General features: G+C 36.2%; 2 pseudogenes; one reads left to right on the forward strand and one right to left on the reverse strand.

Annotated features, from left to right (window-relative positions):
* Positions 1-11,716: 11,716 nt before the first annotated feature.
* LOC148201012 (uncharacterized) lies at positions 11,717-14,188 on the reverse strand (annotated as a pseudogene).
* A 1,911-nt stretch (positions 14,189-16,099) lies between these two features.
* LOC148201013 (putative sucrose-phosphate synthase) lies at positions 16,100-18,044 on the forward strand (annotated as a pseudogene).
* Positions 18,045-24,636: the final 6,592 nt, after the last annotated feature.

Genomic DNA, 24,636 nt, shown 5'->3' on the forward strand with positions numbered 1-24,636 from the left:
ATCTAGTGTATTAAGACTTCCTTGAGTCATTTTCATTGTTGCTATAGCTTTTGAATAAATCAAACTTGATTTTGGTGGATTGATGGGGTATTTTTCTGCATAAATTGGCCATAACAAGGTCTGTTTTTGATTTCTGCTAATCCTGAGCTATTTGATAGCTTGAACAAGTTTAAAATGGTGTTTAAAAGTTGCTAGCAGAATTCAATTAGTAATATCTTGGCCTAAGTGCAGAGTTGTTTCTTAAACCATCATATTTTGAGTTAAATTAGGAAGTGGCAAGGTCAATCTGAGTAGCAATCTGTTTTTAACTCATTTCAGAGTTTGAACATGTTTCAAATCACTAATTAAAGTTGCTGAAGTGATTCATTTCGAGTTTAAGCCACTTCTGTGCAAATTTGAGTTTCAAACCACCAAAACCAAGCCAATTTTCTGGTGCAGTGTTGAAAACTGAATCTGTTTTGATGAATGTACTTTGAAATCCAATTTGGCTTGCAGCAATACCTGGTTCAGTGGTTAAAATTATAATTAAATGGTTAAAAGAAGCAAAGCAAAGTGTTAAAAGGGATTATGAACCGTGCAGCCTAGTCCAAACCCAAAAACACAAAATCTGGGTTTCTTTAAGGCATTTCATCGAACACCTTCTGTTTTTATCAAACAGTTTCGTGCTAATTGTCTTTCAACCTGCATTTTGAGTTTTCTTGCTTTCTTAATCTGTTCTAGCACCTTTATTAGGATCCATTTGAGTGCCTACTTCTGTTGTTAACCTATTTTTATTGCTTTTGAGTTTTTGGCCTCTTAAATTGTCAAGTTCAAGTCAAATTTTGGTGTTGAAACTGGTGCAGATTTTTTTAATCTGTTTGGTGACTGTTTTGGATGATTGCAATGGTGTTGTGAAGTCCAATTGGAGCATTCAAGTTGCAGAACCCTTTCCCTACCAAGGTAGCATTAGGAAGTGGAGAGGAACCTGAATTTGTGAATTCAAGTGTGCTGTCCAGCAAACATTAATTGTATTTTTTTTCAGCAGCATAAAACACTTTTCTGCAGTGAGAATTTGAGTGAAAATTGGCAACTCCTATAGCCAAATTTTGAGAGACCAGCTCCATATGAAAGTGAATGAGAAATTGAGTGTTTGGAACCTAAAAGAAGCTTGCTAGAGCACCCTGAAACAGTAAAGGAAGTGAGATTTGAGTGCATGCACATGAAGCCAAATAGCCTTGGCCGAGAGAAATACTGCACTATTGTCCAATGCTGAAACAGTCCAGTTTCAGAATTTGATTTGTGTTATGCAATTAGCTTATATAGTTCTGATTTGAGAAACATTTTAAATGATCAAAAGGATTTTGAAACTTGTTGATTGAACTGGTTTTTACAATTGAAGGTGCAGATTTCAGTTTTTAAAAAATTGTTCAAAACAGTTTTTATCACACCTTGTTAACCAATTCAGCTTTCTGATTTTTGGTGCAGTTTGGTGTTGTCTTCTAGACAATAACCCAGTTTTCATCCAGTTTTGTTTTGACCAGTTTGGTCCTTAAATTCAAGCTGATTCCATCATCAATTTTGGACCAATTGAATAAATTGATTTGCTGAACTGGAACATTAGATATTCTTGCTGGTTTGATATAACAGTGCAGGTTTTCACTTGAAGGGTGTCTTATAGCTTGTGCAGCAGATTTTCAAAAACTGTTTTGGAGAGCTTTGTGAAGATCATTAAAAATAGCCAACACTGTTCCAGAAGCTTGAAACCTCTTTGAGCAAGGATTGAAGGGCTAAAGCACTAAGAGAGCAGCAAAAACAAGTTTCAAATCAGTGCACATATGGATCAACAGAGTAGTTTAGTTTGATTCTTTTGAGTTTTGAACTTGTAATATGTTTCCATTTTAGTTTTCAGTTTTGTTTGTAAAAGGCCATTTAAGACCAAGTGTTTGGAAGAGTCCTTGGTGCTCTCTCCAATCTTGGCAATTTTCTTTGTTTGCTTTGATAGTAGACGGTGAGTGTGTCTTGTTAGCCAAAGCTACAAGCCTCACCTAGGATTTCCTTTGTTTTATCTTCACGCTCTAGGCTTTTGTTCCATTAGAAGTCTAGGTGTTTTATCTTTCATTTTGATTGTTTGAGTCCATTTTTAAATTCAATAGTGAATCTTACTTTGAAAATGGTCAAGTAAGTAACCTTAGACATTCTGGCTAGGTAAGACTTGGTATTTAAGCGGCCTTTGGCTCACCTCTCTTACCTGGGAATTGTCTCTAGGTAAAATCTTAAACATTTTCAAACTAAGAATCCACTTTTGAAATTAAAAAGATGAATGAGGAAATCATGATCACCAAGAAAGAAATAGAAATGAGTGAGCTTAGGAACTTGTTTGCCCAATACATGAAAAATCAAAATGAAGGTGAACAAAAAGAAAGAAGGAAGGATGAAAGGTACAACCAAGCTAGGAAAGATATTCCATTCTTTGGTAGGGATATTAGTGCTTTAACATATTTAGCTTGGGAAAGAGAAATTGATAAAATACATCTTTTTCTTGCTAGAGATAGTGAATCTTTTGCTCTTAACATATATCTTTCTAGATTAGAAGAACATGCAAGTGAGTGGTGGAATCATAGGCAATATAATGTCAAGAAAGGTAGAAAATCCTCCATTCATGATTGGTATGAACTAAGAGCTTGCATGAGAAGAAATTTTGTTCCTCTTTCAGCCAAGAGAGACCTAGAATTAATGGGACACCTCATTCAAAAGGGAAAAACATTTATGAAAGGTCTAGATGGTTTCTCTAGAAGGGAAATTGAATTTAAAGAAAAACTTGAGAAACTCTTGGATAAGAGAAGAAAGAGAGAGACTAGAAGGAGAGAAGAGGAATTGAGAGAAAAGAGAAAGAGAGAAGAAGAGAAGAGAGCAGAAGATGAGAGAAGAGAAAAAGAAAAGAGAGAAAAGGAGCATTTGCTACTGATGGCAAATTCTACTCCTACAATTCAAAGGGAACCAAAAAGGGAAGGTTTCCAATCCTTTAACTCTTCTTCAATTACCTTTAAGTCTTTGCATGATAACTTCTCTTTTAAACCAATTGCCACACAAATTATCATTACACTACCCTCTTCAAAATATGGCAATTTAAATCTTGAGTTATTGTTACCCTTAGGGATACAAGAAACTCAAGATAAAAGAAAAGTGACTTGTGAAATAGGACTTTCAGATTTCTTTAAAACTATAAAACAAAGTCCTTATTCTAAAGTTACTTCCATAAAAAAATTCTTTCTTGGATTGATACTAATTGGAGATATATTTGATGCTTATTGTAGATATATTTTTGATCCAGGAGGAAAGTAACAAACCAAAGTTGTGCTTCTTTATATCTTCCCGATTTGAGGACAAATCGTTTTTCAAGAGGGAGGGTATGATGGAAACCCATTTAGGGCATTCCATTCAAAGAAGTATCAACTTAAGCTAAGGCTAAGAAAGGGAAGTGAAGATGGATTGTTAAAGACTCATTCTTGATTTTTCTTCTCTAAGTCTTAGTAGGATTTTCTTTAATATACTTATACTTTGTTTTGTAGGAACTAATAAATCTTGGAGACCAAGATTGAGCCATCCAAGAAGTTAAATCAATAGAGCCAATCAAAGGAGCCAAAAAGGAGGTGCTTACGGAATGGAAAATGCACCAGCATTATCCACGTGACTTGGTTGTTTTGGAATGAAGCATGCACCTTGCTGGCTGAGCTGGAATGAGGCATGGACCTTGCTGGATCAAAATGAATGTGCCTTCTATGCTAAATAATTTGAATTTAGGAGGGAATTAAATCAGAAATTAGGCTCCTCTTCACCTATAAATAAGAGGGCCTTTTCTTTGTATTTTCTCACTTTTGGATGTAATGAAATGCTGCAGAATTGTTTGCTCAGCCTCTTATATCCCTTAGTCACTTCTGAATTTCGAATTCAGATACTCCCCTCTAGCTTCCTTCCTTAGTACGAAGGCCTTCTGAGCTTGGAGGCATCATACACACACCACATCTTCATCCAAACTTTCATCAAACACTTTTCTGTGCATCCATTTCACTGCACCAAATCTTATTCCGATGTGCATCTGTTTCGAAGCTTCTTCTTGCGTGCTTAATGCTAGGAGAGGGTTCCATCAATCTCATTTGAAAATCTTTGGATGCAAATGTTTTGTTTTGAATAATGGTAAAGATAATTTGGGCAAATTTGATGCTAAATCTGATGAGGCAATCTTCTTAGGATATTCTTTAACTAGCAAAGCATATAGGGTGTTTAATAGAAGAACCTTGAAAATTGAGGAATCAATGCATGTTGTCTTTGATGAAATTGTGGACCTTGAGGTGAACACTCTTGAGTCAAATAAACTAATTGCAGGTGATGAGGATTATTTGAGGGAAGCTCTTGAAGAAATGTATCTAAATGAAAATTATCCTCCAGAAACTTGAAATGAACTTCAAGCTATTGCTCCTAAAAGCTATCAACAACCAAGAGGACTTTCTCTGGACAACATCATCGGAGATATATTAAAAGGGGTAACTACTAGATGCAATCTTAATAATTTCTGCTTAACAATAGCTTTTGTATCTCAGGTAGAACCTAAGAACATAAAGGAAGATCTTCAAGATGATAAATGGTGTGTTACTATGCAAGAAGAACTAAATCAATTTGAAAGGAATGATGTTTGGGAACTCATTCCTAGACAAGATGATTATCAAATCATTGGAACAAAGTGGGTGTTTAGAAACAAGCTTGATGAAGATGGAAACATCACAAAGAACAAAGCCAGGTTAGTTGCAAAGGGTTACTATCAAGAGGAAGGTATCGACTATGATGAAACTTATGCCCCAATAGTCAGGTTAGAAGCAATTAGATTGTTACTTGCTTATGCATCTTTGATGAAGTTTAAATTGTACCAAATGGATGTGAAAAGTGCTTTTTGAATGGTTTTATTAAAGAAGAGGTATATGTTAGTCAACCTCCTGGTTTTGAGGATTTTAAATATCCTGATCATGTTTATAAGTTGAAAAAGGCCTTCTATGGTCTTAAACAGGCACCTGGTCTTGGTATGAAAGACTTAGTACTTTCTTGATTGAAAATGACTTCTCTCGAGGAAAGGTTGATTCAACCTTGTTTATTAAGAAAGTAGGAACATATCTTGATTGTTCAAGTATACGTAGATGATATCATTTTTGGGTCTACAAATGATTCATTATGTGAGGGATGTGCACAAATAATGCAAGGTGAATTTGAGATGTCTATGATGGGTGAGCTTAAATTCTTCTTAGGACTGCAAATAAAGCAAATAGATGGGGTAACTTTTATCTCCCAAACTAAATATTGTAGAGAAGTGCTTAAAAGTTTGGTATGGATACTTGTAAAGAGGCCAACACACCTATGGCAATATCTTGCTATTTAGATAAGGATGAATTTGGTGAAGTTGTAAATGAAACCATGTTTAGAGGAATGATAGGATCCTTACTATATCTAACTGCTAGTAGACCAACATTATGCAAAGTGTGTGTGTGTGCTAGGTACCAAGCTAATCCTAAAGAATCTCATCTAGTTGCTGTCAAACGGATTTTGAAATATCTTAAAGGAATCACATCTTTTGGACTTTGGTATCCTTCTGATGCTTTACCTAGTTTGATAGGTTATTCTGATGTAGATTATGGTGGCTGTAAAATTGATAGGAAAAGTACTAGTGGAACGTGTCACTTTCTGGGTTGTTCTTTAGTATCTTGGCATTCAAAGAAACAAGCTTATGCATCCTTGTCTACCACTGAAGCTGAATACATTGCTGCTGGAAATTGTTGTGCCCAAATCTTATGGATGAAACAACAACTGGAGGATTTTGATATCTTCCTTGATCACATTCCTCTGAAATGTGATAATACTAGTGCTATCAACCTAACTAAGAACCCCATAATGCACTCAAGAACTGAGCACACTGAAATTAGACATCATTTCTTGCGAGATCATATTCAAAAGGGAGATTGCCAAATTGAATACATTGACACTTTACATCAATTGGCTGATATCTTCACTAAAGCACTACCTAAAGATAGATTCTATGAGCTTAGAAGAGAGTTAGGAGTGTTAGATATGTCCTAAACTCCAAATTTATGAAATTTTCTCAATTCTCGCAAGTTCAGCGCTTTTAATCGATTATCTAGGATAATAATCGATTATTTTTGGCTTTGGCAAAAACCTCTATACGCAGATAATCAATTATACCATAGAACAATCGATTATTCATATTCAAACCGAAACTGGAAATTCATGAGAAGATAATCGATTATCTTCATACATAATCGATTATCACACAATTTCTGGAAAGTGATTTATGAGTAGATAATCGATTACTTATAATAATCGATTATTACGCGATCTGCTTTAAGAAAAATAGTCGTTACAGTGACTTCTAACGGCTGGCAACGGTCATAAACGGCTAGTTTCTCCATTTTTCTTATAAATAGCCCCCTATAATCGATTATTACTCACTTCTTTGCACCCAAAAAACTGCGGCACCCAAATTTGAACCAAACCTCTTCATTTTTTTTCTTTCTTCCAAAGTTTCCTTTTACCCACTACTCTCATGGCTGATTCAAGAAGAACCCGAAGGAGGACTGCTGGTGCTTCTTCCTCTTGTTCCCGAAATGTTCGTCCTACTTTTATCGAAGGTTGGATTTCAGATGAGGAGCAACATGGTGACTATGTCCATTTCTGGCAAGAACGACGAATCATGGCGGTAAAGTTCATCCGCCTCGACTTTTATCGTTTTTATGGCTTTCAATTTCCATATCTGTTTCATGCTCAAGGACTTACTCATCTCGTGGAGCAAAAGGGGTGCATCTACCCTGATCTCATCTGTGTCATCTACTTCAATATGTGTTATCGTGATGGCATCATCACAACAAAAGTGAAAGGTGTCCCTATAATTCTAAATGATGACATATGGACAAATGTCGCACAACTCACACTATGGGATGATGTTGTCAAAATCCATCTTGGAGTTCTGGACTTCAATCGTCTCCTCGCTTTTCAATCCTTTTTGCGCCATCCCGAACAACAAATCAATCATCGACAACTGCTTGTAGGTAGATTCAAGGTTGAAGAAAGGATGATTCACTACCTAATTGTATGGATCCTATGTCCTCGTGCCACTAACCATGCTCAATGCTCGGAGCAAGATCTTCTACTACTATATGGGCTTTTAAATCACATCCACATTGATTGGCCAGCCCTCATCTCCGACACAATGGTAAAGGCCAAGAAATATTCTTCTTATCATTTTCCATATGCCCTTCTCATCTCTCGAATTTTAGAATACAAAGTTGTAAGTGTGGACGGCGAACTCACTACCGCCATTCAAGCAATTGGCACTAAAATTGGTGAGGCAATATTTCGCCAAATGGGTTTTGTTGCTCGTGGCCGTGTGATCATTCACAAGGATGATGATCACCACGCAGAGGTTGATGGAGAAGTGCATACCTAAAGAGAATATACTAAATGACATTTAAGAGAATGGGAAAGAAATTAAAAATGGAAGAGATTAAGGAAGAGGAAACTTATGATTTGAAGATGTGTCACTTGAAGGAAGCTCCAAGATAAGCATCAAAGGAGGACCGCCACTTGCTTGAGCAAGATAAGGTCTGCCCAAAATAGGGACTTTGGAGACAGAATACTATCTCCAAGATGAAGCCAAATCAAGACAGCCCATGGTAGAAGCCAAAAAAAATGAATGAAAACTACAAGACAAATGATGGAAATGGAACCTAAAAATCAAGAAACTTGGCACACAATAAGGAGGCAGCAATCTAATGATTTTATGAAGACAAAACAGCAAGAAAAAAGGAGGCAAAACAGTGGCACAAAATGAACAAGACAGCAGCAAACAAATTGACACAACTAAGAAGTAAATCACACCAACATGCTAGGCATACATGAAGAGTAAGATCAAATTAATGCTGGAAATAATTTGGCAAACCTCAAACCTATATATTCTGTAATTGAAGTAAACTAGAGGCTCAAAATGAAGCTAGCAAACACACCAACAATGAAGATAGCTCACGGCCAGACCAGCACAAACAATGCAAAACAATTTTGAATTCTTTTTGTGGTGCATGCAGTTTAGGAGATTGGCTAGTCTCGACCAAGTAAAATTGAGGTGCTTAGGTGTGTTTGCACAAAGTTAATATTTGATTGGTTTAAGACCTCTACTAATGCAGAATATATAAGCAAAGTTTACACACGTAAGTCCTATGATGATCAAACTCATTTCAGCATACAAACATGGAGATGTAAAAAACTCTTAGCTAAGCAATTTCAGAAAAATACTCTAGAAAACTCCTAAAGAGGACAAACATATGACTCAATTCAAAGTTAACAAGCAAGAAAAGACACATACAATCCAGCCAAGACAAGAAATTAAAGTTGGAACAGCAAGCAAAAAGGAATAAGGACACCTACTTGTTGAAGACTTCCAATAGCATTGTTGTTGTTTGAAGAAATGTCAGCATGGATAAGGCTCTGGACAGCCACGGGACTCACCTCCAAACTGTGATATGACGTGTTGATTCCTTGCTTAAGAGTGTTGAGAGGTCTTAGCACCGTCCAATTATCAAATCCAGCCACCACAAGTACCAAACAGCAAGCAAACAATGCAAACAGATTAGAAGTCACTCAAACAATAAGCACTGGACTGACATAGGGGAGTAAAAAATTTACTGGGAACAACACAAAACGAATTTGAACAAAGTAAAAACTATAAGTGCAAATAGACATCCAGACGAAACTTTGAAACAAAATTGCACAAAAAACGGACTAGCAATGAAGCTAAACTAAATCATACAAGTTGACTGTATTTTCACGCAGAGCTGGGCGAGACAGAAAATGGCTCAGCGAAAATGAACATATCTAAGCTATTCTACTCTAGCATGCAATTCCTAAGAGATCAAAAACCTAAGGCTCATGATACCACATGATGGGGAAGTGCATACCTAGAGAGAATATACTAAATGACATTTAAGAGAATGGGAAAGAAATTAAAAATGGAAGAGATAAAGGAAGAGGAAACTTATGATTTGAAGATGCGCCACTTGAAGGAAGCTCCAAGATAAGTATCAAAGAAGGACCACCACTTGCTTGAGCAAGATAAGGTCTGCTCAAAATAGGGACTTTGGAAACAGAATACTATCTCAAAGAAGATTGCAAAAGTGCAAATCAACTCAAAATTCAATTGATTCAAGGTAAGGTACAAAAAGGAGACCCCTAAGCCTTCTTATATAACCTTTGGAGTGAGCTAGGATGCAAGATCTAGGAGATGTGGGACTTATGAGTGTGGAGGTCATCCAGCAGCTGCTGTAGTTCCTCTAGGGACTTTTGAGTCCCACATTGCTCAATTCTCTCCACTACAAAGGGTTTATAAGGCAACTAGTTCTCCTATAGTTCAAAACATGAAAACTACCTATGCTACCTAATGCTACATGCCTAGGATGCCCATTTCCTCTTCTTTTATTTTTAAGACCAAGCCATAGAGAGTCCCACATTGCTTGCTCTTAAAGAGAAAGAAGAGTTTATAAGCGTTTATTCACAAGAACTAAGAGAAAGAAATCAAAGAGGCAAATACACGCCTATGAAACCTATTCTACTATTTTTTACGCTTGTTGTCACTTTGAAAGCTCTTCATTGTTGCCCCATTTATGATCATATCAGAGGCAAGTCGAGCAATGGACGATATGACCCCATATGGTTGATCCAGTCCCAGCTGCTACCTCTGCTAATTCTGGTCCTTCTCCCATGCCTTCTACTTCATCCCTGACTATGGAGGAGCATTTTGCAAACCTGTCCAAACAACTGGAGGATATGCGTCTCTTTCAACATACTCACTTTGACCAAATATATGAGTGGCAAAAAAATCATGAAGAATTTGTGATCCACCAGTTCAATGATCTTGATACTCACATTGGAAACATTGAAAATCACTTTAATCTCCAACCTCCAGAGAGACCACCAAGTCCTGAATTTTAGATTTAGGATTTTATGTTAGTGTGTTTCATGTTTGTTTGTTTTTGAATTCATAGGATGTTTTATCATGTTCATGTCCTTCTTTATGTGCCCTTGTAATCTTTCATTTTTTCATGAATAAAATGATCTATTATTTTAGTACATACACTGTTTAAATTGAGGGGGAGCTCATATTAAGGGGGAACATTATAACTCTTTTTGCATATGATCAAAAAGGGGGAGAAATATGTGCAGTTACTACTAACTCCTATACTCTTTTCTGTTTTATGCACATTAACTGTTTGATAAATTTTCTCTAAGAAAATTGTTTTTCTAAAACGGACCATCTTATTACAAGTTTGACAGAACACGCTTTCTGTTTTCTATATTTTATTTCGTTGTGCGACTCTATAGCGATACCGATTGTTCCGACAATTGGTATCAGAGCTTGCTTTGATATTCTTTCAAACTTTTGCGAAAATGGCCGATCATCAAAATCAAGTATATGTTGAGGGTTCATCCATCAACAGACCAACTCTTTTTACTGGTGATAACTATGCCTTCTGGAAAGTCAGAATGGAAATTTTTATGGGGTCTATTGACAGAGGCATCTGGGAAGCTGTGCTAAATTTCTTCCACCACTATTGCTGACGAGGTCGTTCTCCGCCTCACGTAAGCACTAGAGCAACGTGACCAGGAAATCACTAATTTCAGAGCAGAGTTTACAAACTTTAAGGCCCTAGTCATAAGAGTGTTGCCTGATACTTCACAGGATGAATTCAATATCGCTCCGACCTAGCCACGACCCTCCTCACCACCCGCTGTCCCTCAGCAGCCCACATCAGTCTAACCCTCATCAGTCCAACCCACACCAGTCCAGCCATCTATAGAGGAGCAGGATGATGAAGATCACTCTGATGATAACTATGTACATTATTAGTTTCATTTTGTTATTAGGTGTTATAGAAACATTTGGATATTACAACATTTGGAGTTTAGATCATTTGGATGTTAGATCAATTGGATGATTTGGATGTTAGAACATCATTATGTTACATTGTTTTATGTTTTAAATATAAATACATGTTCTATGGATTAATGGATGTTCTATGGATTTTGATCAATGATTGCATCATTGAGATGCACATTATGCAGGTCTATATGTGCTTGAAAACTGTTATGCAGGTCTATTTGTGTTGTGAACAGTTTGAAATACAATTGTGCCTTAGATTTGCCTCCAACTTACCGAAGGCTTTTTCCCTTCGGTAACTACCCACATTAGGTAATTACCGAAGGCTTCCGCCCTTCAGTAATTACCGAAGGCTTTCGCTCTTCGAAAATTACTGAAGGCTTTTGGCCCTCGGTAATTACCGAAGGGCAGAAGCCCTCTATAAATGTTAGCGACAAGGGATTTACCGAGGGCTCTTTGGTTGTCGATAAGCCGTTTGTAATTACCTTTTACCGACGGTTTTGGGCTGTTTTCTTGGCCTCGTGGCCTTCGGTAATGCCCTTCTTTTTTGTAGTGAGTGTAGAAGCCCAATGCTACAAGGTAAGACCTAAAAACATCTGCATTTGGACCAGATGCTACACCGATGACCACATCAACAATGATAAGTGTCCTCACACCTGCATTTCTTCAAAGTAAAAGTTGTCTCAACCTGGTCACTCCTTTGGTGGGTCTAGAAGTGGGATCTTCAATCCCCTGATAAATGTGGTGCCCTAGTCATATATCTGTCAAAAGAAATAACATCAAAGATTAGTAAAAGACTTATACAATAAAACATGTTATTTAACAAACAAAATCCATAAATTTTAAACACATATGAAATTCATACATAATGATATGGATATTTTTAAACAAATATGAAATTCATACATAATGATATGGATTAATAATATGTATATTCCCTCATGATCTATTTGAATTGCATGTAAATCGTCAACTAGAGTTTTAAATGGTTGGTTGTAATACGAAGATTAGTTAGATTCTTTGTTAACTTTAATTTGTTTTTTTCCTTGAATTAGTTAGATTGAAGATGTAGTTAATGTTATTGAGATTCTCCTTCGGATGTGACAATTAATATTGTATCACCGTGATGGTTCTACATTACAGTCTACGAAATTCTTAAAATAATTATACTAAATAAATGTTGGGAAATCTCACAATATACGCACTTTGATATTTTCCTAAAATCGAGTCTTGTTATTCATTATAATTGAAGGGCTTTAAATAGCCATAACACTTACAATATTACGAGAAATAAAAATAAAATATCAATTATCTTAAAAATAAAATCTGCTTAATCTATCATAAAATAATATTATACCTAGATAAACCGAAAATCAGAACTACGTGTCCCTATTTTATCTCTATCAAATCAAACTAAATATTACTATACCCAAAAACTAATAAAATAAGATTTAAACAAAATTATTAATAAAACCCTAAAAGTTAAGTTTATCCCAACAAACTCCCCCATAAACTTAAATTCTTCCTTCCTTCGTTCGATTTTCCATGTGCATCATCCTACTTCGGGTTTGCATCTTCTCTCCAAGATTTTTAGCTTTAATTCATACAACCGGTTCTTCTTCGCTTTTACCTGGGTTGTTAGACCATCATGCTTATCCTTTAAATATAGTGCCTGATTTTTCATAAATATTGAATTACCTTTTTCAATTATCTGACCCATGCTTAAAATATTGCTCTTCAACTCCGGAACATAATAAACATCCCTAATCTCTCCAACTCGTCCATTAATCTGAATATGTCAAATTGTTCCACGCCCTTTCATGGCCACCTTGGAGTCATCTCCAAAAGACACAAATTTGGCCTCCACCTTGGTGAGTTCATAAAAAAAAAGTTCTTGTTCCCACACATATGATTGCTTGCTCCAGTATCTAGATACCATACCGAGTTGGTAGAAATCTCATCATCCTTCATCTCTTCTTCATCTTCTTCCCTATTTTTATCTAGTTCAATAACGCTAGATGCATTCTCTTCCTTTTTAGGAGCCATCTTCTTCAACTCCTCAAGCTCAACCCTCTGTTTATTCATAATTTCATTAGCTTCATCCAGAAGCCTCCCCATCCGCTGAATCTCTTCATCTTTTTGTTTGAGTTCCTTTTCCACATTTGTCTTACCTTTTATCGAGATCACTTCATCCAATATTGAGACGGAATTTTCCATGTCCACTGTATCCGAGCTCTTTGTCAGCAATAGTTCTTCTACATCTTCTTCTGCATCTTCAGTAACGAGATTCGTCTCCCCCTTTGTCTCGGTCTTGCAATACTTTGCAATATGACCAAACTTGCCACAGTTGTAGCACTTTGTTGACCTACACTCGTTTGCAAAGTGGTCGTACTTGCCACACTTAAAACACTCCACTCTTGACTGATCTTCTCGACCTTTTCCTTGTCCTCGATCATGCCAATTATGCTGACCGATTTGATCTTCATTATCATTACCTCGGCCACGTCCACCTCGTCCTCTGCCACCAGGACCTCGGCTTTGAGTAATCCGAGTTTTATTCGAGTCAAACTGTACATGTAGTGCTTGGTCGTCGGGTTCAACTTGATCATCCCAACTCCTTCTCCTTTGTTCGTGGGCTTCTAATGACCCAACAAGTTCATCCACTGTGAGAAACGAAAAGTCCTTCGATTCTTCGATGGCGCACACGATACTTTCGAAATCTTTTGTAAGAGATCTCAAAATTTTTCCCATAACCCGGTTAGATGGCATTTGTTCTCCATTCCTACCGAGTTGGTTGGCCACCTTCTCCACCCGAGTTACGTACTCGGTTATATGCTCTTTGGGTTCCATCTTCAATTGTTCAAACTCTCCTTTGAGAGCTTATATTCGGACTTGTCTAACGCGGTTGTCACCTTTATATGCAACCTCCAATATCTCCCAAGCTTCCTTTGTTGATTTGGCATTCGCTATCTTTTCAAATCCCGACTCATCTACTGCATTGTAGATGAAATATAATGCTGACCCATCTCTTGCACGAGTTTTCTTCGATGCTGTCATCTGTGCCACCATCTGATGTTTGTCCGTATCAGGTTCAACGTACCCGTCTTCCACCTTATCCCAAATGTCTTGGGATCTCAATAATGCCTTCATCTGTAGGCACCAATTGTCATAATTGGTTTTTCTTGTCAATTGTGGCACACTCATACCATTAACAACCTTTGTCATGTCTCAAAAAATCAAGCACTCACTTTTTCTCTCACGATGTTTGACTCTTTCCTCTCTCTTTTTCTCTCTCTCTCGGTACTCAAAGCATAAAGCTCTGATACCACTGTTGGAAAAATCTCACAATATACGCACTCTGATATTTTCCTGAAATTGAGTATTGTTATTCATTATAATTGAAGGGCTTTAAATAGCCATAACACTTACAATATTACAAGGAATACAAATAAAATATCAACTATCTTAAAAATAAAATCTCCTTAATCTATCATAAAATAATATTGTATCTAGATAAACCCAAAATCATAACTACATGTCCCAATTTTATCTCTATCAAATCAAACTAAATATTACTATACCCAAAAACTAATAAAATAAAATTTAAACAAAATTATTAATAAAACCCTAAAATTTAAGTTATCCCAACAATAAATACTGCGTAATATAAACAACGAGTTTCAACTACGTTAATTCATCATTTGAGTATTGTTTGGAGATCAAATTAATATTACATTCATAATTGAAATCACACTTTCACACTTTTTCTGCTTACATCACATGAAATGTAGCATTACATTCAGAGGTTAAGAACACGTGTATTTACAAACCATCAATAAGCGTTTCTCTTATTCTCCTTTAATCTTTCCCATCATATAACACTCTTCAATTTTGTTTGGACCCGTGAAACAAAAATATTCATAAATTTCTATCTGAGGTTGGACCTCAAGAAATTTGGGAAATAATATAAAGAAATGGGAAAATCCCACGCTGACAACTTTGACAGAAAAATTGTCCCCATTTCCAAATAATGTCCCAAATCATCATCCTGTCATTCATAAACAAAAGGCTTCTGTTAGAAATTAGAATCAATTTCATGGCAAAGATTATCCAGCACTCATTCATATATATAAAGATAATCTCCGTTTTCATGTATGTTTTTTGACAGAAAAATTGTGAAACGGTACTCAATATGTGTATCACTAAAAAAATGAAAAAAGTGGAGGATCTAATTATATATACGATACCTTTGGTATACTTCCTTGATTTGATTTTGAGAATCTCATTTCAAAACTTTATGTCTGCATCTTCCTCGTCTTCACCGTTGTGTATGCTGCTGCCCATTTCTCCAAACTCTAAATATTCAGAGACAACTAAAACTATTATTTTCTTACTGATTAAAATTCCATAACTTTGATCAGAAACTCTATCAATCTCCGCTTTATATAGATGAAAAAAAAAAGGAGATGAGTAATTTAAGGAAAGAGGATTAATAATAATTTTTATAGTAATTCCTGTTTCAAAAATATTTAAAATAAGAAATGTAATAAATAAATGCATTTGATTAATAAATAATGTCATTAATGTAATAAATTAATGTATGTGATATATTATTTATGTAATATCATTCAATACGTTACACGAAGTTAAAATATATAAATCAATGAAACATAAATAACCGTAATTTATTTATTTATTTATATGCGTAAAATATTAATATATGTATAAATTTTGTTTATTATATAATGGTCTATTAAAACATAAACAGTCTATTAATATTAAGTTTAGGAATAAGGACTGTCAGAACCATTAAAAACGCACCCAAAAATTCTCTGAACGAATGCCAGGTGTCAAGCGGAGGGGATCCTAAAATCAGATAATCACTACAATAAAAACGCGTATTACCGAAGGTTAATTACCGACGGCCTTCAGGCCTTCGGTAATGTATTGGTGAAATTAAATTACGAAGGCTTTTTGCTCTTCGGTAATATCTTCGATGCTTTAACTTCAAAAGTTGAGCATTTCTTCTTCAAATTTCCCAAAAGTAGAACAACCTCCCTCCCTTATGTCGAAACTCACTCCTTGAGTTAGGGTTGCGACCTTCGTGGTGGTCAGCCGGTTCGATGTTGTGGTTTGATGGCGCGAGTTGGTGGTGTGGACGCTGACGGAGGTTCGTTGTTGGGTGGCGCTCTTCCATTTCCTACTCTCTGTTCGAAGCAGTTTTTTGGTTTAAAGCGTGGGTTGTCGTCCTAAGGCGGTTTGAAGTGGTTATTGTTGCGGACGCTGACGGCGGTTCGTTGGTGGCTGGTTTGTGGCTAGGGTTCGGGGGTTTTGGTCCTTGTGAGTGTTGCGACAGGTTCCAAGTCCTCTCTGCTTCTCAGAGAGAGAGGCAGGTTCAGTCCTACTCGCTACTTCGTCGAAGAGGTCATCGGCTTTGATGAGACCGATCTCTACCGCTCATGGGTTCAGGTATGCTCTTTCGCTCTCCCTTTCTTTCTGATTCCGCTCATTCACTTCTTTCCGATGATCTTCTCCTTTTCGTTTTATAGGCTTCATCCACCAGGAGTCCTCAGGAGAGGAACACCAGGTTGGAGAACATGTGCTGGCGGATTTGGAACCTCGCTCGCCAGAAGAAGCATGTTCGATCATCGACTCTCAATTCTCAATTCTTGATTCTCGATTCTCGATTCTCAATCCCGTCGATTATAATTATTATCAATTATGTGTTGTGATTTTTCTGCTTGATGATGTCTATTGATCGTGTTGTGTGTGTTGTGATGGATTTGAGTAGTTGGAGAGTGAGGCGGCGCAGAGAGTGAACAAGCGCCGCTTCGAGCGCGAGCGAGGGCGGAGGGAAGCCACCGCGGATATGTCGGAGGACTTGTCGGAAGGAGAGAAGGGAGATCCGGTCAGTGACGCGTCAGCTCACGGCGATGCCAACAGAGCCAGGCTTCCCAGAATCAGTTCTGCAGATGCCATGGAGACTTGGGCCAACAGTCAGAAAGGGAAGAAGCTCTACATTGTACTCGTCAGGTAGGTGTCCTTCACCTCTGTCTTTTTGCTTTTGTTTTTATTGTAATGAATGTGTAATTGAATCGAGCTCTGGTGATAAGTAGATTGATATTGAAGTTAGACTGTTTGTTTCTTTATTCTGCTGTTCAGAGTGTAATCTGTGTATTCGCTGATTAGATTAAGCTATGATTGGTTTGATTTCGTTATTTGATTTTAACAAGAAGGGGCATATGTGTGCAGAATTCATGGCCTAATACGAGGTGAGACTATGGAGCTAGGACGTGATTCTGATACCGGTGGTCAGGTAGCGCTTTCATTTTTATTTGTTTTTTAATTTCTTCGAAATGCTGATTTTAATTTATATACAAAATAGACTTATTTAAAACAACTCGTTTCAGCTTTTGATAGAAAGTTTATTCCAACTTTTTTTAGTTTTCTTTTTCTGCCAGTGTTCAGGGAAAAACTTATCCAAAAAGGATCTTTGTCTTCCTTTTGTTTTTTCACACTGCCAGTATGTGCAAACTAAAATCTTTCCATCTGTCTTTGTTTCTGCTGAATAGGTTAAGTATGTGGTGGAACTAGCGAGGGCATTGGGGTCTATGCCAGGAGTTTATCGGGTTGATTTGCTAACTAGACAAGTGGCGGCTCTGGATGTAGACTGGAGTTATGCGGAGCCAACAGAAATGTTGACACCAAGAGACGCGGATGATTATGGAGATGACATGGGAGAGAGTAGTGGTTCTTATATTGTTCGTATTCCATTTGGTCCGAGAGATAAATATATTCCGAAAGAACTTCTCTGGCCATACATTCCTGAATTTGTTGACGGAGCACTTAACCACATTATACAGATGTCCAAATCTCTTGGGGAACAGATTGGCAGCGGGCGTGCTATCTGACCAGTCGCCATCCATGGACATTATGCAGATGCAGGTGACTCTGCTGCTCTTTTAGCTGGCGCCTTAAATGTCCTATGCTTTTTACTGGGCACTCGCTTGGCCGTGATAAGTTGGAACAACTTCTGAAGCAAGGTCGACTATCGAGAGATGAAATAAATGCAACTTACTAGAAATTTATGGTTTATTATGTGTATTTTTCTAGTTGGTATATATATATATATATATATATATATATATATATATATATATATATATTTTAGTGCACTGGGTTTTATGATGTTTAGACCGTGACTGGATGTGCTTAGGTGTTTGGAAAACTTATATAAGGATCATCTTTAAACAACATAATGTTGATGCGAAATTAATATATACTTGAATATGTTGGATGAAATATGATGTAGGGAAATGATTATAGCGTTGCATATTCCCTGGTTGTTGTAGTTCTACTTACATTTATAAACTACATCAAAGCAGATCATAAACTACACCATAATTGGTTACTGGACAGCAGAAAATTCGTCCTTCGGAAATTACCGAAGGCTTTTGGCCCTCGGTAATTACCGAAGGCTTTTGGCCCTCGGTAATTACCGAAGGCTTTTGGCCCTCGGTAATTACCGAAGGCTTTTGGCCCTCGGTAATTACCGAAGGGCAAAAGCCCTCGGTAAATGTTAGCGACAAGGGATTTACCGAGGGCTCTTTGGCCGTCGATAAGCCTTCAGTAATTATCTTTTACCGACGGTTTTGGGCTGTTTCCGAGGGCTTCTGGCCTTCAGTAATGCCCTTCTTTTTTGTAGTGAATGGAATGCAGGTGTCAGCATATGAGCGGACATTCATTTTAAGCAAAATTGAGTTTTGGAAAGTTTACGTCACACTCTATGCATGCACCTTCTTCTCCAAACTCTGAAATTTTCATTTCTCCTTCTTCTCTCTAAAAAGCTCTCCCTTCTCTCTACGAAATCTCACCCTTTCTCTTCTATGATCTTCGTTCAGGCACTGTAGAAGCACTTCCAGCGTCAAGAGCTTCAGTTTGAACCGATCAGTTTCGAGTTCTGAACTGGTAAGTTCTTTTTGTCCTTAGTCGTTCGTTATCTGGTACATGAAAACCAAGTTTTGGTTGCATGATTTCATCTTGTCTGAGCCATTGTTGGTCTTCTGTTATTTGGTTAGTTTGAAGAATTTTTGAACGTGAGGGTAGAAGGAATTGTAGTCAGGCGAGCCTTAATTTTGCCTTTAGGAACGTTCGTTCACGCTCAGAGGTAAGGGAAGCTTATTTAATTTAATTTGTATGTTTCCTGTGCTACATGAACGCTCGTTGAGTTGCTAAATTAAAGTGAAGCATGATTGTTGAGATATTTGACTATATGAAATATGATGGTTGCTATGTTCTGATGTATGAAGTATATGAAATTTACTATGATATGAATGTATGAAATTATGAAGATATATGATGAGAATTGAAATGAGATAAATGATTTCTAAGTATAAAATTTCCCCTATAAAAGTGTATGTTCATCACTGAATGGTCCTTGACCGTTCGGTTTTCTAGTGAACTTGGTTAGAATTAGATTCCTTCATTTGGGAAGAATCCTAGTTGAGGACGAGCGCCTTCGTGTTGTAATACTATGTTTGAGCGTTCGGCCAAGCATAATTGTATCTAAGTATTCTGTGATAAACTTAAATATATATATATATGTGTGTGTGTGTGTGTATTTGTATATTTTAGTTATTCTTAAACACTACTCAAATAATATCTGATTATATTTATCAAACCTATTCTCTATAATTTAATTAGTAGCACTTGGTCTTATACCAAGTGTTCGTTCTAAGCAAGTGTTTGGTCTTACACCATGCACTCGTTCTAGTTCCTTAAGCCAACTTCATAATAAGAGCGTTCGTTCAAGCCCAATAGGGTCGCTCACTATAGTGTTCAGTCTTTGACTGGCATTCAGATTGTTATTGGTGTTTAGCTACTTCAAAGGCTAAGTATATTTATTAACGTTCGGTTTCATCATGTAAATTTTATAAGTATTATTCTTTGAAGTGTCTGTATTCATTGGTTTCGGCCTAGAGTTTTAGCAATTGACATCATCTTTAAAGTATTCATTTTGATCTTCCAAGAGTCAGTTCATTTAATTGACTCACTTTGTAAGTAACACTCGTTCTAGTAGTTCTTGTCATATATGATCTTACTCGGTTTCTTTCTCAACCCGATGGTAATTCTCTTTGATATTAATCCGTTCTAGAACTAGAGACCTCTCGGTCTCGCTCCAAGTGTTGGTCTCGTTCTGAGTTTAGTGGTTGAACGTTCGGTATTTAGTACCCTTAGTGATCCTTGTACAACTGGTTAACTTGAGATGATTGATTATGAAAGATGAAGAGAATGTGATATGGATAAAATGTGTTGAGTTATGGACGAGCGTTCCGGGGAGGAATGACTCATGTTTGAATATTGGAATTGGTAAAGTATGAATGTGGTCATGCTAAGCTGGCGGTTCATCTTGATGTTCCGTGAGTACTCGTCCTCACGTAGAAGAGGGTATGTCATGTGTGGGAACGGTAGGAGGTCCTAGTCCTTAGGGTTACTTTGGACAGATAAGACTAACCTCGGGTGGCAGCTGTTGAGGGTATCCCAGTTACTACATCACCTGGGTGCATGAACATCGTAGCTACACAGATTTCATATATTCCGAACAGTCAGTCTAGTATTAGGCTTTATATGAAAAGTATGATGAATTATATTTTGTGTGTGTTTGATTATGTGATATGTATGTTTATACATGAATTAAATTACATAAGCTTACCCTGTGTTTCCAGTCTTGTCTTGTTTTGTACGTTCGTCTTGTCATTGCAATGATCATCCGTGTGGATGTGAGCAGAAGGAGACGAGCATTCGGTGGAAGAAGAGAACCTGATCAAGGTAGAAGTGAAGACCGAACAGTAGGACGTTCGGTTAGTAGTCTAGTTATAGTAAGGTGGTCGTTCGATCACCTTCCCTTTTTGTTAAGTATGACCGTTCGGTATTTTCTTCTGTAAATCGTTCGGTCAGGTTTGCTTATCCTGTATAGTTTAAATTTTTAACTCTTTCTATAAAGTCGTTCGGCCATGAGCGTACGCTCTAACTTTAGTGTAAGACTGATCTGGATTATTATTTAATGTGATTATTCTATTATATAGTTTTAGACTGTATTTTTGGGATATTACAAGGACAAAATTGTTATAAAAGATTGTTAAGTAAATACTTAAAGTAATATTCTAGTTTAACAAGGGACTTTAAAATTATTAAAATCTAGAATATGATTGTAAATAGTTATAAAATAGGGTATGCTTTCATTTGTAGAAAAGGAAAAAACTATATATATACTGCCTTAGAAATTTTGTTTTCTCGCTCTATCAAGACAGATTACAAAAGCATGCAGTTAGGCACCATTATTATATTTTAGAACTCTCTTCAATTTGGTATTAGAGTCGACCCATACTTATTCATATCTAATTTTGAAATTTAAGTTTTTTTTACTGATATCAAAATACGTATATAGTGAAACTTAAAATTGGTGTTTCCAAGTTCACGATGAAACTCATTTTAAAAAATTTCATTATTATTATTTTCTTTGGATTTGATATAGAAAGGTTCAAATTTTGGTAGTTTTTTCAAATGAGATAAATGAATAAGGAATTTACCAAAGTGAGCTCTCTTTAGTAGATTGTTCATGAGAAATTTAAAATGTTTTGTGTTTATGTTTATCATGCAAGTACTGATCGATCCTAAGGAAGATTAATTTTTGGTAAACTATGAGATTTTTCATCCTCATGATAAATCAATCCAACGATAGGTTTATTGTTAGATATGTTTTATTTTCAATGTTTGATCATTACAATAAGATACTCCTAATTAATGTTATTATCCCAAGACTTAATATTAGTGGTGCATTAGGTACTTTGAGATAGGTTATGCCATTATTTTAACATATATTAATTATTGAGTTTTGTTTATGATGTAAGCACTATTACATTTTTTATTTTATTCTCAATTTAGTTATTATGGTTTCAATCTCTGCTAATTTTTATTCAGTTTTGGTTCTTAAAAGAAAAAATATTACAGACTAAAAAGAAAACATGAAAATTGTTTTTGGCTACATGACTTTGACCTTACGTTAATGACTTAGAAATTCACTTCTATTACGAACTCTAGGACCTCTTAACGGTGTCTCCTCCACTCAAGATTTTTTCTCCAACATTGATCAATAACATTCATTTTCAAACCATTTATCCTTGATTGATTTGCAAAAGTAAGTTTTGGAAGGAGAAAGAAAATCAAAAGAGGCAAAAACAAGTATTGAGGTTTAAGAAAGGCCATTGTGAAGAATACTTGTTCTTAAGCAAAATCAAGATAAGATAGATAGAAGAAAAAGAGAAGGGTGGTTTTATAGTATCGCTTCTTTTTGTATGAAGTTGTGGTGTAAGAAAGTATTATATATGAGCAAAACTTGTTATTGTGTTAGTTTAAGTTATTTTTTCAAGCTATGATAAAGCGGGATACTTCACCAAAAGAAGCTATGAATAGAAATAAGTGAGTAGAAATGTTTAAGTAGTTTTACATATTAACCTCTTACCTAAATATATGCATTAACTATAAAAGCCAATCTACAAAATTTTAATAATATTGTTTTCCATGGCTGAAATTTAATTTAAAATTTATTAAATACTGATTTAAATTTAATATCACAGTGTATTGAATATCAATGTCATAAATGGATATTGTAATTAGCATTAACTATTAGAGTTACAACTACAATAGAAACTATAAATTTTAAAAATAAAAGTTTTAGAGTCATCGTCATAATTTATTTTGCACAACTATAGAAACACCATAAAGATAAAGATTGGCCAATGCGTTCCTTGCAAAATTTCGAGCAACTTTCATACATAAAGTGTCTCAATCCGGGTTTCCTATCAAGTTATAAGCATTTCAAGTTTTATGGTATAAAAGTGTTACATGAAAATTTGTTTCAGTGATACACACTTTAACCATTTTAACCACAGATATATCATTATAAGATTTTAGATCAATGTACCTCTCACTAAATTCAAGCTTCTTGTTAGAACTGAAAGAGCTACAATAGTTCCAACAAAAAAAAATAACATTATAGTAGCATAAAGCTCATATTGGAAAATTCGAAACTTAAAAAAGGTTATTATACAAGTAAGCAATCAACACGGATGGGAAATGATGGCATACCTCCTAGCAATAGCCAAGCACAGTCAAGTTGTGGTCATCTGTAGAAGATGAGTCTGGACTTTCTCTCTCTCTTTCTCTCTCTCTTGGGTCATCTTGGACCATCATGGAGCTTCTAGTAGAGTAGGAATAATTTAGGCCTTGTATTTTAGACAAAGTAGCTAGGATTAATTTGGACTTTGTATTAGGAGCCAAGTGTAGGATTTAATTTAGGCCTTATATTTTGGGCCAAGTAGTATAGGTTTTTTTGACCACTTGAGCCAATAAAGATCAAGGCCCAATGTTGACCAAAAGTGGATGTCTATGAGCTTAGGTTGACCATGTGGTCAAAGTTTTACCTATTTTTGTGGACAAGGGTGAGTGGGATGTCCAAGTAAGAGTGGTCATGTGTCATGCTCACATTGGAGAGGTTTTCTCATACCACGTGGTCATATATGTCACTCTAAGACTGAACAGGATTCTTCATGGGTAATGACCACATGTCCTCCTCCTATTAGAAAAAATTTTTACTTTTGTCTCTGATGGAAGACCATCTAAGACGCACATTGGACCTCTTACTAGAGCCATGGCAAAGAGGATTCAAGAGGAAGAAAGATCACCTACCATTTTGCTTTTATGGAAGGTAATTTACATTGATTCTTTTTCCCATAATTAAAAGCACATTTTTCCTTGCTTTGTAGGATTAATAAAAAGCAGCTGCCAATATAAAAACTTGGGGGAAAAGCTTGCTGCCCAAACTATCAAACAAAGATGTTTTACATGTGTGCTGCTGGCCAAAACCACCAAAACAGAATTTGGCGCTTTCCATTTTCAAACTTGCTGCCCAAGAATTCACATGAGCTCTGTGAGCTGCTGCCCAAACCAAAATTGGCGCCATTCATTTTAGTTTAATTGTCATTTCATTTTGAATGTCATTTCAGATCTGAGGCTCTTATTTCCCTATAAATAAGAGACCTCTTTCACCATGGAAAGGACTTTTGAGCTTAGTAAATTGCTGCTGAATTTAATTTCCAGCCCTATTGCTCTTGAGTCATTTGTTCTCTCTACTTTCTCTTCCCTTTCCTCTAGCTTCCTTCCATTTTAGGAAGGCCTTCTGAGCTGTGAGATTCCCCCACATACCATTCCACTCAAACACACCAACCATCAAACAATCTCACTCAATTTCCGCTGCATTCACACTGCTGATTTCAATCTGCTGCACCAATACTGTTCTGGATTTTTTTGAAGCTTTGTCTGCAAGGTCCAGGTCATTCTAAGCATGGCTAAGCTTCCATCAAGTGGTATCAGAGCCTTGGTTGTCCACGCAAACTAGAGCTAAGTTTCTCTTCCATTTTCTGCTTCCAATGGTGATCTAATTTCTGTTTCAGTTTTCCAAATCAGTGTGTTCTGTTTCCAGAGATGTTGTTTTTCATTTATGTTTTGTTGTGTATTACTTTTCCAGTAGTTCATTTTGAGTTTCCTTTATGTGTTGATGTTGCCCTTTCATTTTAAACGGTGAATTTTCTTTGTTTGAGTCATTTCCAGCTTTA

The sequence above is a fragment of the Vigna umbellata genome, chromosome 4, assembly GCF_029865625.1.
Source record: "Vigna umbellata cultivar VRB3 chromosome 4, Vumbellata_1.0, whole genome shotgun sequence".
Lineage (NCBI taxonomy): Eukaryota > Viridiplantae > Streptophyta > Magnoliopsida > Fabales > Fabaceae > Vigna > Vigna umbellata.